At 39.4% G+C, this 13965-nt stretch overlaps 1 protein-coding gene across 13 annotated transcripts in view; it reads left to right on the forward strand.

The window, feature by feature from the left end:
• Nucleotides 1–13965, forward strand: part of TBC1D5 (TBC1 domain family member 5) — a 488374-nt gene that overhangs the window by 451427 nt on the left and 22982 nt on the right. The gene's annotated exons all lie outside the window — the stretch shown is intronic.

Raw genomic sequence — 13965 nt, forward strand, 5'->3', positions numbered from 1 at the left:
GATTAACGTAAGGATAAAGAGCAGACATGCTGGGACAGATGGCCTTTTCTTGTTCTTAGATTTCTTGTGTTCTGAAGGATCACACAACTCAGCTCATTTTACAAGTCCATGTGCACTTCAGCTGTTACACAGTGATCCTTGATACATTGAAGTATGTTTGTAGAAAATCTATATATTTTTGTCAGATGTAATGGTGTGGTAATTATTTTCATTACATAAAAATGTTTTGTTGCTCCAGTTACACCGGGCTGGTTCCTAATCTCTTCTGCCACTTCTTGCTCTGACATTAGCAGCAGAAGACACGAGTTAACAAATAATCAGTGTATTGGAAAACGGGATCAACAATGGAAGTTATTGGATTTATGTACTACCAAGGCAAATTGCAAAAAAACAAACAATCAAACCTGCAGAGGAGCCCAAGATATGTGTATGTATATACAATAAGCAATGCTCTTATAAAATTATATTGAGCTAAATTCCAAGAGTTGCCCTATTCAGCCACATAGTATAAAAATTGCCAGTACTGCAGGCCACACTAGAATCTGCCAGCTATGTCCTTTTTGACAAAGCAACCTTCACTTGGATCCTCCAGTTGTTCTCTCTGGCTCTGCTTCGCCTGCAGTTTCCAGTCTTGAATACCTGGTAACATTCCAGGTAACCTGGAGTCAAAGCTGTTTGTTTTTCTGATTGCCCATCTTTTCAGTGCTCCAGACTTTTTAGTCATGGAGAATGAGGCTGCTTCTTGACACCTTCTGTTTTTGTACAGTACTTAGTTCCACTCCAGTGAGTCTAAGTCGAGTGAGCCGTATTTTTGACCATGCAAGATTCTGAATTTGTACTAGTACCTTTTTGATGAATTTTGCATTAAGGGTTTGCCTCAGTAGTCTAAACATCTCATTTTCTCCAAGCCAGTTTTGGAGAAGTTAGCTTGCCCTTTGGAAGCTCTTGAAAGCCTTGGAGCTTAGTTCCATGTAGTATGGCTTTGACTTTGATGGTGTTCTGGGTCTTTCTCTTGTTTTTTCCCTCCAGTTTCTCATTTAGGATGTAGTCCTTTTCCTGAAGAACCACAGAGTAGGAAGGAAGAAGGCCCAGCTGCCTCTGGAAGTTTGGATGTAGCAGGAATTTATGCTGCAGGAACTGAACATGATATTTTAGAATCTGGAACTGTCACCTGGACCCAGTGAGTTTTGAGGGGGAACACCTGAAAAGCCAGCTGCTAAAGCCATCCCAGGGGACTCCAGTAAGCCTGGTCAGAAGCCAATCTAGAACGATTTGTCCTTGAAGCAAAAGCCTGAGTTTCATCATTCAGTATCGGTGCCACTCAATCAACATAGTGCCAGTTTCCTTCTCTGCTCAGCAGATCTGCTTCACTAGTTCTTTTGAAGCAATCTGCATTCTCCTCTTTGAAGCCAAATGTTCCAATGCTTACTAAGGCCTGGCATATCCTAGTGGTGGTACTGAGCTCCAACTCATAGGAAAAGGTGTCATGTCCACAAAACTGTTGAGCATAAGAGACTGTGAATGAGAGCCAGCCACCTTCAACACACCACTACCGAAGCCTGCAACTCAGGCACTTCTAAGCTCCTGTTGGGAAAACTTGGAGACTTCAGGTTAGTAGAGTTGCATGTTAACAAACTCCTGTATTCCTTCAGGAGCCCTGCTCAGGTAGCTTGGAAAGTACAAGTGCCATTTTTGGTTCATGATTCAACAAACGCAGCACCAAGATTGGTAGGAGACCTTGGCACTGAGGAAGCACTGACTGTCACAGTTATGGGAGCTTGCTGCACAAGTTGTTAAGTCTCTTACCCTTACCTATATTGGGATGGAATCTCATGATTCTTCCACTCTTAGACCAGGACCCAGGTACACAAAATCTGCAGGGCAAGAATTGGGCTCCCCAGCCACTTAAAAACTCACCAGTGAACCTCCTTAGCAGACATCATCCTCACATCAAGCAATAGCCAAAGAAGAAGAGAAGAAGATATCCCAAACACTTATCACCCTGCAGATCCAACTCGGGTTTAGGCATCTTTTTAACCTCCCTTCTTGAACTTTTGATACTGACCAACAGCCTTCTTAAAACAAAGTATTCGTATTTAGTAATTGGAAGAACCTGTATGCATGTCTATCTTGTTTAAAGCCGTACCATCCCATAATGTCAACCTGGGCAGGATTATCTTCTTTAGACACCCCCATGGGTGTATGTGCCTGAGTGTCTCTGTCTGGTTCTCCCTCTAAGTTTGTCCTTTGTCCCTTTTGCCCTCCCAGCCTTCATTGTTCTTCAAGAAGCTCCCTGGTCAGACAAGTTCCTAAGCTGAACTGTGTCACAGTTATTGGAACTGTGTCATCAGATTTAATATTTCTGGCTTTGTCCCTTAACTACCCTCAAATGGAAGCTGTTAGACAACTATCCTGAGACATCTCAACTCTGCCTGTGTTGTCCCTGATCGTACCCTATTGGAAATAAGTTCATCAAAATATTCATGCAGAAAGCAAAATGCCAGTGGCAGGTCAAGGGACACTATTAGCAGTTATTAAAGAGCACCCTAATATTCATCATACTGAGAGCACAATTCTTGATTTGGCTACTCACATTAAGAGCTTCCGCAGAGTCATGATTGGGCAGCATTGATTTGTCCTCTCTCCAGTCAACATAGGATGCTGAATTACATGTGTGTGAGCTGGGAGACATTCGTGAATACAAGGAATGCTGTTTGAATGGACTTTTATTTACAATAGTCCAAATTTTACCATAGAATTATGTATTTTTCTCTAGAAACTCTACTACTTTTGCCAGTCATTTTTAACAAAGATATTGTGACTGTTCATCACAAAATTATCTGTAGAATAAATGAGTGTACTGAGTATCAAAAATAGTTAGCAGTTGAAGAATATTTTTCTTTGAAGTTATCTGAAAATGATTTGTGACCTTCTGAGTAAGTTTTTTAGTCTTCTTCTGCTATTGGAATATGTTTCTTACTGCCAGTGACTATAATAGTTCATTATATAGATTACATATTTTTCATAGTCCAAAACTGCTCAAAACCATTCTTAAATCCTAGATTTTACTTGAAATATTTGAATCTCTTGTAATTATCTGTTTAAGCAAATCCACAATTGTACTGAGTATACTTTTTCTTTTACATAATAGCCCTTTGTATGAAAATAATTTTGTTTAAAAAAAAAAAACCTGTTGCACAATTTTCCACACCACCACAAAACGACATAATTTTTTACCTAAAACATGCCAATTTGTTACCATGGAATTGGACAACAGATTGCCAACATTATTAATTCACTCCATGGAATCCGAAGAAGGAACAGATGGTTAGAATGGCAATTTTTGTTTGTATATATATACAAAAGCTTTCTCATTAAGTGCTCATCTACTTCTCTTGCTGCACCACACAGTGACGACATAATTATATGTTTCAGAGTAGCAGCCATGTTAGTCTGTATCCGTAAAAAGAAAAGGAGTACTTGTGGCATAAGCTTATGCTCTAATAAATTTGTTAGTCTCTAAGGTGACATAATTATATGTTTATGACATGGCAGTATGGAAATGAATGATGTTCCATGAATATTAGAACTTAGTATTACATGGAGGAGTTAAAAGTTGTTTTTTGTGTGTGATGAAAATGAAATGAAATAGGTTTATGATCCCTGAAATGGTTCAATAAGATAGACATGCAAAGCTTTAACCTTCTGGGATTTCCTTTCTCCAGTGTAAGATGGCACATCTGCATATGTAGGTCCATGCATTAGAATAACCATTAACTTCCCAGTAAAGGATGGCATGTGCCATGGCTGCTGAGAAGGTCTAGTGACTCTTAACGCATCCAACTGCCAATCTTTAGAATTGTATTAATGGGTAGGAATGCCAGGTTGGAAGGTAGATCTTGATTCTCTTCTCAGCTCTGCTACAAACATGCTTTGTGACCTTGAAAAAAATCACCTAACTTTCTGCGTATGTCTGTCCATTTGTCAAATGGAGATGCTCACAAAGGTTTTGTGAAGTTTAATTCATAATATAAATGAAGAGTGTTAATGCAGCTACTGGAATTTACTCGCCATTATTGTTACTGCCCCAGCATCATCATAGCTACGTTTCCGTTAATGTTTCTCTTCACATTTACTGGTGTTCTTCAGGAAATAATAATCTGATCCTAGTAGCTTTAATACATTGATGATGATGATACTATATTTTAAAATGCTTTTCAAAAAAATGTTTATGAAAGGTATACTTAGGGCACCATGGACACCTCAGGATGCAGTGCTTCTCAGAGCTTTAATTTACTTGTTAAATATTACATACAATTTAACATTTAGTATTTTATATCATTATTCATTATTCCTTCTCTTCTCTTTTACTATAATGTAAAAGCGTCATCCTAGCCAGTTAAAAAAATGCCCCCAGTGTGGTCATAGAATGTTCCTTAAGGACAAATGTGACCTCTGTCTGATGCCTCAGAGCAGATCGCGACTAACCTGGTCTGTGGAATCTGTACCAGACATCACCGTGGTTTCTCGGATCCCACAGTGACTGCCTGAATGCTCCCCAGCCCCCACTGAGTTTGTCATGAAAGTGAGTTTGAAGTCAGTCTGGAAGGCCTCAAAAAGCAAAGCTGCATGAGTTCCAGAGCCAAGTATCACAGCTGGACATTAAGCGCCCGCTGATTGGCACAGATCCAGTGACACAGGTTCTAATACTGGCATTTGACGCCCTCTAAAAATTCAGCGCTCCAGCATCATCAGTATTTGGAGTTTGTCAACATGCTTCATCAGAGGGGTTCATCTCTTGCTTCAGGGACAAAGTCCAGTTTCTCCTGCAGCACAGATCTAAATCTGGAGACAGTCTGAAACTGTGGGGCAGGGACTGTAATTTATTATATGTTCATACAGCACCTAGCACAATCAGGCATTGCAGGGTTATAGCCTCTAGGCACTACTGTTTTATAAATGTTAAATAATAAAGTAGAGGTGGACTCTGAAATCTATCATTCGCGATCTGCCTCTGGAATACAGGAGGGGACTGCAGTGCTCTGGCTTTAGCAGAAGGTATGGCAGAAGTTTTCACAGCTGCTCAGTGATGATGTAAACTTGTTTGGGGGGAAAAGATAAGAGGCTAACGCTTGGGGTCTGTCATTGTAATGCAGAGGTTCTCAAAATTCATTGCACTGCGACTCCCAAAAAATGACTACATGACCCCAGGAGGGGGGATCGAAGCTGAGCCTGCTCAAGTCCCGCCATCCTGGGCAGGGGAGCCAAAGTTGAAGACCTCGGGCTTCGGTCTCAGGCAGCAAGGCTCAGACTTCGGCCCTAGACCCCAGCAAGTCTAATGCCAGCCCTGACAACCCTATTAAAATGGAGTCACGACCCACTTTGGGGTCACGACCCGCAGTTTGAGAACCACTGTTGTAATGGAATGCTAAATTGTATTATACTGTTCAGCCACTAGGTGGTCCTAGGTGTAAAATACACCAGACCCTCGCTAGAACATGGGGTTCAGGATCCATGCGTGGGACCACGTTAATGCGAGGGCCGCATTACCATGGATCCCAATTTAAATGTTTAAATTTGGGATCCATCATCGCGACCGCGCTATATGCGAATCCACGCTATAGCGAGGGTCCGCTGTACCTCATACCTGGCAGAGCTTTAAAGGATCTTATGATGAACACTTCTGATGTGTATAAGCAAGCTCGGTAGCCAGTCCCATATCTGGTACAGGAGCATGACAGTCATCCAGCTCTCCAGTTGGTCTTACTGGAGAAAAAAGAGAAAAGCATTTGTCAAGAAACCAGTCTGCAAAAGGTAGTTCAGCATTCTCAGAATGGAGGAGCAAAGACTAAGGGGTCTTATGTTTCAGATCTCTAAATACTGAAAATCTGAATGTCTCCAGAATGATTAGCAAGTCACCTGGAATTTGCCTTGGAGGCCTTTCCTGTGAGATTAAGGGACAGTTAGGGCCATATCACTTTGAATCATAGAATATTAGGGTTGGAAGAGACCTCAGGAGGTCATCTAGTCCAACTCCCTGCTCAAAGCAGGACCAATCCCCAACTAAATCATCCCAGCCAGGGCTTTGTCAAGCCGGGCCTTAAAAACCTCTAAGAATGGAGATTCCACCACCTCCTTAGGTAACCCATTCCAGTGCTTTACCACCCTCCTAGTGAAATAGTGTTCCTAATATCCAACCTAGACCTCCCACACTGCAATTTGAGATATTGCTTCTTGTTCTGTCATCTGTCACCACTGAGAACAGCCAAGCTCCATCCTCTTTGGAACCCCCCTTCAGGTAGTTGAAGGCTGCTATCAAATTTCCCCTCATTCTTCTCTTCTACAGACTAAACAAGCCCAGTTCCCTCAGCCTATCCTTGTAAGTCATGTGCCCCAACCCTTAATCATTTTCGTTGCCCTCCGCTGGACTCTCTCCAATATGTCCACATCCTTTCTGTAGTGGGGGGACCAAAACTGGACACAATACTCCAGGTGTGGCCTCACCAGTGCCAGATAGAGGGGAATAATCACTTCCTTCAGTCTGCTGGCTTGTCAGAGAGCTGATTCTCTACATGCTCAGATCTATTTAGAGACAGCTCTTTCTGTTCTATAATCCAAAAACTGTCAGTGGAAAAAATGAAATATCTAGCTAATGATAGCAAATTATAACTTTATGGAGTTAGTCCAACTGGGAAAGACTTGCACATGAATGATATATGCAGTGTATTAATGTTCCTTGTGTATTTAAATGGAGCTTTAAAGTGCGATTCCATTCTGAAAAGTGACTCTGGAAATGGCATTGTGACATTCCATACTTATGGCTTCTCAATAATGTGTTTTGTTTATAATTTAAAAGATGTTTTTGCTGACTGCCAGCCCTACAGTCTAAGTCTGGATTCTATAACATGCCTTATTATTACATCCATCTCTGGGCTGGGAGAAGAGGAATTCTGTGCTGTGGAATTCTCTCCCTCCTTCTGTATGCTTCTGTCAGCATCTCCTCTCAGCCAGCAGCTAACAGCCCAGTCAACCCTTTTCTAGCTTAGGACAGCAGCTATAAGGTTTTAGTATCTCCTTTGATCCTAATATCAGGGTTGGGAAGAATAAATCGTACTAGCCTGGATGAAGCCAGGGGGCCATTCCCCAACTAATAGCTTTCCCATTGTTCCTCAAGGACCCTTGGCATTCTCTTTGACAGTACCTTATCTTTGTCATTGTTTAGTTTCCTGTTGGTTTCCCCATACAGCCCTGTGTAGCCAAGCAAGATAATATCACACAGGTAAAATGAAGTGCATATTATATTTATAAAAAATAATAATGTGAGTATTTCCCTCATCTTCTATGCCTCAGTTAGGCCTGTGTTAGCCCTTGTTTTTTAAATAGATGTCAGCAAGAGCATCGTGTAACCTCCCTTGTATTCAATAGCACCATGTAACCAACTGGAAATGTATGACTTGTCTGCACACAAGTTGCACCAGTTTAACTTAAATCAATTTTTAAAGCTCCACATGGACATTCCTATTGTGGATTAATAATGGTTTATTTTAGTTTATCTAATCCCTGTTCTCCGTCGACTTAAGCTAAACCAAAATAAGGCAGCCTGGGTTAAACTAAAAGTAATATCCACACAGCCTTTGTCACCAATTTAACTAAGCCCTTTAAAATTGAACCTTAAGTTAAACAAGTATAACTTTCTCATGTAGAACAAGCCTTAGTAAATAATTTTGTTGATGATGCACAAAATGGACTAACATACTCCATTTGCTCCCTCTTCGCTACCAAGAGTAAAATCCAGTAAAACATATTGTTTGCAACAAAGTGAGCCAGTCTGACTCTGAATATATAAATGGAACGGATCTATAGAATAAGAGAGTTCTTTTTGGAATATTCAGTTTTGAAAGTAAATCTACATTTGAGGATTAAAGTCTCCGATTGAATGGCATGCCTTCAGAATTTAGCTATGCACTCTGTGGATTAATATATTCCTTCATTATAATGGACTAACAGATGAAGAGGACCCAGTTTGTGCAGCAGATCTAGTTGCACCATAAACGTGCCCAGTACAGTTCCTTGTGCCAGAAGTCAGCCCATTCATTAAAATCACAAAGTAAATTAGCATGAATTAGATTTCCTAATCTAGGTTTAGACTAATTAGTGGGAAGGGATAAAGCTGCTTGAATGAAGTTATGGACAACTTTGTTTTCACTGAAGAGGTGTACTGTAGGTGAATGGAACAGTAGATTACACTGGAAGGACTATTAGAACACCATCATAGTCTTGACACTATATTCAGGAAATGTATATGGTGTCAATAAATTTATCCAACCTAAACTGTATATTGAGAAGCCCAGGGAAAAAAATTGAGGCAACCAAAGGAAAAGAACATTCTTCTAATACAGTTTATAATTAATGGGAAGAAAATTATACCTTGCAACTTGAATCAATTTAATTTTAAGTTAGAGTCCTGTCACAAGTTCAGCACTAACTGTCAATAATGCTTCTTAAGGATTTCCAGATAAATGGTGCAGATGTGTTGGAGTGTGTGCAATATTACTTTGGCAGCATACGTCAGTGTTTAATGTAAATTACAGTCTTTTTCATCAGGCACACCATTTTGTATCCAGAAACTGAAACAGTAGATACAGAGCCCAGCCATTCATTTCTAGACCTCAATTAAAACTTTTCAGCAGAGATAAGACAGAAATTTCTCTTCTCTCACTAATCCCCGAATGTACCCCACAAATGCCTAGATAACGTCTCATGTTGTGATGTTAATCTGTACTGTACCAGCTTCAGATAACAGGTGTGACGCTACTGCTTTGCAGTTTTGGGGAGAACCCATCAGTGCTAAAATAAACAAAAAGAGACCGAGTCTTATGATGAATGAAGAAAACCAAACTTTGTTTTGCCCTCTGTACCTACATGATAGTGAAGATATGGGGAAAACTGTGGGGAAATAGATATCCAGTCATAAACACCGAAATATAAACTAAATATAATGGAGAAAACATAAATCAAAACAATTAGGACAGTGCATAGTAGGATTATTAAATCACCCCCTAGCTTTTCTACCTGCTTCCTCAAGTTGGGTTTTCATCTGAAGCTGTTGCTACTACAAACTCCTACCTTAAAGAGAGAGGACAGAGAAAAAAACCTGTATTTTAAGTAAGGCTCCAAATTTTTGAATACGTTGTACTTAAAATTGGACACTCTAGTTTTATCTCACTATGACTCTCCTTATTAGCATTTTAAGATGTCCTAGCATTTTTTCAAAGTTACTGTTACTGCAGGCAGAATACATTACTCAATAGGGCAACATGCCACTGAGGCATCCAAGGCAACTGAGCCATATGTATTGGAGATTTATTTTCTGTCTCCGATTCTAATATTAAAGTGGTTTTGGTTCAGTTCACCTCAGAAGAATCACAAACTGTCCAACATTTAAATCATGTGTATTCTTTGGATTTTAATCTTCTAATTAATTGCAAGGTTGTTTTTGTGACTGGCAAAACAGCTTCAGCAGCAGAGGAGAGTTTTTCTTTTAGTTCATAAATGTAAAGTAGTACTTTGCTTCATATGATATTTAAGCTATTGAGGATCCAGTCATATCATGGAAGTAAAAATTAAGTATATTAATTATTGCACTTCAGTTTGCTTTAGTTTTGACTTGTTTGACCTAAATTGTAGAAGTTATGTGTGTAGTAGAAAGAGCCTGAGACATGAGGCCTATTATAAAGGGCCTGATGTAAGGCCTAAGGCCCAAACAGAAATCAGGCTCTACTGATATAAAGCAAAGTTAGCAAGAGTCAGGCCCTATTACAAAACATGCCTACTTGCAAGTTCACTGAACTTGGCAAGAAGAGGGTTGGTGTTGCAAAAACATAAGCAGTCCTAGGAAGTGGTAGGCACAGGACACTTGGATAAACACATTCCAGAAGGATTGTGCCAGAACATCTTGATATCAAGTTATAGTAGAAGATGATACAGGGACACACTGACCCTCCTAAACATAAGGACAGGGTGATGGATAGAGAACCAACATGATTGAACCGACATGTACAAGGGAGAGGGTGGTAACTAACCACGTCAGAGTGGCAATAGATAACTTGTTTCTATGAGTATATAAAAGAGGAGTCACAGAGGGGCTGTCTTTGTCAGGCCGAAGTGAGAGCGGAGAATCTCCCTGCTCACTGAGCAGAGTCCATTGTAATAGGCATACATGTGTTAGTGTACCTGTAGCACGTATAGGAAACTAGGACCATGCTTCATTAACAATAAACCTGGCCAAGCACCTTCACCACTGAACTGAGTCTGTGGCCTTCTTTGGCAGTTTGATCCAAGTCTGCTGTATGGGCTATCTGGCCAGAGCCAGTGCAGAACGCAGAGAGAACACACACGTAGTCAACAATTGATAACAGTGTATGATCTGATGTGACTGATGTGATGTACCTAGTTGTTTGGAGGAAGAGTAAATCTATAGTTGTTCTTTTGAATGAAGTGAGCCCATTTCCAACTGTCTTAAGACCCTAAATCTATATTGCCACCAGTCACCATAGAACCTGAGCACAAATGCTCCAGACTCCACTCTCAACCCTCCAACAACTAAATATGCAACACTGGCTTTTTTCAATTAGACTTTTACTGAGGAGCACAAAAGTGGCCTATAGTATCTATCTCTCACACAAAAAAATGCCCAGATGCATAATATCAGGCAAGTTCTGCAATTTGAGTCAAACATGTAAAAACTAAAGCTAACTGGAGTGCAATAATTAATTAGCTTAATTTTTGCATAACCCTTCAATTTGAGCAATTAGGTTGACAGCAAAGTAGTAACTAATAACTGCAACAACACTTAACAGATATAATTTGTGAATGCATAGATATAGCTGAGAGAGACTATATTAAGGGGTGGTATAAGCTTTTATTGGCCTGTGTTTGTGATGATGACTTACTCATTGATGTCAAAGGTCATCCCATATTCCTGCTATTAAAACACATTTAGCATGCTGTGCCATTATCTATTCTACATATGTCACATATTCATAGAAAAACTCCTTTAACAATGTTTGAGAGATTTTAAAAAGGTTTATTGGTATTAGGTCTATTTATCTAGGTTTTATTTATTTATTTTACTGTGTCACAATAGTATCTGAGATCCAATAAATCCTTCTGCTTGTAAAACCAGGCTCAGTTTTTACTGAGTTCAGCTACACAGACCTCTGAAGCAGACAATAAAATACATTTTAGAAATCTCTGTAATGACCTAAAATAACTTTTCCATACATGTACTTTTTCGGCCCAGCATCTGCAGTTTGCTGGGTCAGGAAGTGAATGCTTTATAGTAATAGAAAGTAGAGAGATGCAGCTCTCCATTGGAATAGATTGCAATTTCTAGTTATAGTTGAAGGATAGTAAGTCTATCACTGGGGCAGGAATGAATATTATTTATTTTTCACGTCAGATCAGTTTATTTGTTATATTTCTGGTGTATGAGCGTGTTGGCAGAAGGGGAGAAATTTCACAAATGGAGAGAAAGAAGGAAAACTTTTTCTGACAGGTTTTTTTAAAAAATGAATACTGTTTGAAACAGCGCATAAGCTTGCAGTTTTAGAAGCAGCCTGAGTAGAGATGATTTGATGGGCAGAGTACAAGGGATGCAGTTGATGGTGTGCCATAAATGCAATTTATCACATGGACCAAACCTCCACATATTTGGCTCTATTGTGACTAGCCTTGCACAAGTACAAAAGATAGGGTCCATCCCCTGGGTGCCACTCTGCAATAGCCAAGAACAAGGGCTAGTTTAAGTCTAGTACCACTAGTCTAAGGCCTAGTCTAAGTCTCGGACCACTGCCATTGCTATGTTTTTCATAGGGCTTGCCTTGCAAAGGGGGAGAACACAATGCAAGCTGTCAAAAGGTGGCACAGTGCCCAGATTCTCCTTGCACTCCTTCCAGAGGCACAGTGCTTCTTTTGGGCTAGTGCACCTCTGCACTGACCACAAAATGTATATACTTATATGTACAGCAGTTGCTATTAAAAAAATCGACAGTTTCCACTTTCTTTTTTACTTATGGGAGAAAAACTGGTGTTCAACACAACAGCACATTAACTGTTGGTAAATAGTTGACTTTTTAAAATGACTACTGTGTATTAATTATAAGTATATTGTGTACAAGTACATACATGAAATTTATTACGAGAGAAACACAAGAAAAACAAGCCGGAGGAAGTCTGAAATATTGGTTTCTTTTAACCAGCATAAAGTTTTCTATTACCTCATTTTCAGGACTTCACACTTGCAGTGTCTTTAATTTAGAGTAACAATGTAGTCCCACTGTATTTATCATTGCTGTTTGTTAATATCAAAATATCTGTCAGATGAAGCAATCAATTTTCATTCAATACCAGTTAATTATACTGCAGATAAAAAAATTAAATGTCATGAATTTTCATTTCAAAGACCCACATCCCTTTATCATTTAAACCCTTTTAGGCACTACTTTTCAAAACAGTGCAATGGAGATGTATTGAAAGATGGCACCCACAAAAGAGAGAGGTGAATGAGATTTTGATTCCTTGATAGTGTTGTCTTCATATGCAAAACAATTAATCTTTCATAAACCCATTAGCCTGAAAATGAAAATAATTCACTCATTGTCATCTGGGGATGTTCATTATGAAAAGCAAAGGAAACCAATGGAAACTTGTTGGGTTTTGTTAATAAGCATCTATATACTATACTGCATTGTCTGTCTGTATAGGTCATGCAAAGATATTAATTTTCAGATCTGACGGCCAACTTTAAATGAGGTATATGGATTCCAGTTTCATATTCAATCCAATTATAATGAAAATGCAGACTCTCCTATAAAATAAAAGGAAAATGGGGAACTTTAAGATTAAATGAGACTGCGATACAAGTTCATGTTTTGTACTTCATTGTAGGGCTACTGAAATAGAAGTTGTGTCATTACAGATATACAAGGAAACTTGGAAGTATTAGCACCTATTTAATCTTTCCTATAAATCTTTTTTCTTCAATAAGTGTCACACTGCAGGATTGGTATGTGAAGCATGAAATACGCAATCTTATTGAATCCCTGACACCAGTGTGAACTCAATTGTTCTAGTCCTGTTTTGGAAAGATTTAGAACTGAAATGAAGCATCTTTCATCTTGGTGTCCCCAGGTTAAGTATCCCTTACCAGGGGCTTAAACTGATAACGTGAGTGTTGCAAGTTCCTAGCCTTCCTTCATTCTGACTTTGAAAAGTGTTCTTGGTAATCACAGCCACGGCTGTAAAGAGGAAAACTAAATTTACTGTGATCCTGGCAGTGTTAGTGTGCACAAATCATTGATCAGGAGCCAATGCTGGCAAGGCAGCAATCATAAAAAAAAGCCTGCAGCTGTTTCAAGATAGTTCCTCTCAGAAGGTGTTATCTGCATGTAAATGCCACAAGAGACCTAGGATAAGAGTGGTGATTAGTAGGGGAGACATTTGCCATAAAGAATTGGTGTGGAAATAGAGGAGGAAATGAAGAAGTGAAGTGGACAAGTACACTGAAGAGATCTCTCTTGTTTAGTGGTTTCCCCTCCTCTCTGTCACCTCTGATTGTCAACAGCAAATTTCAGTCCAATACTGTCTCTTTCTACTTCCGGGTTCTAACATATGAAATAAATGGAACCCCACCTTTTACCGGTCAGGATGCCATAGGGTGTCACGCTAGTTTGTGTCTCCATTAGAATACGTTTCCATTCACCTTCTGTCTTCAGTAATCACAACAGTTCTTAACCAACTAAAGCAGCTCATCCTTTGTTTTACACTCAGTGGCCTTGTAGTTTAGTCATTTTTTCTGAAAAGTGATAATTTCCTAAAATCCAGGAAATTATGCCCACAGTTTTCCTCTATTGACACTTTTTTTTTGTTACTGCTGAAAACAAAATCTTCCACATAACAGATGGC

This window comes from Dermochelys coriacea, chromosome 2 (genome assembly GCF_009764565.3).
Source record: "Dermochelys coriacea isolate rDerCor1 chromosome 2, rDerCor1.pri.v4, whole genome shotgun sequence".
NCBI lineage: Eukaryota > Metazoa > Chordata > Testudines > Dermochelyidae > Dermochelys > Dermochelys coriacea.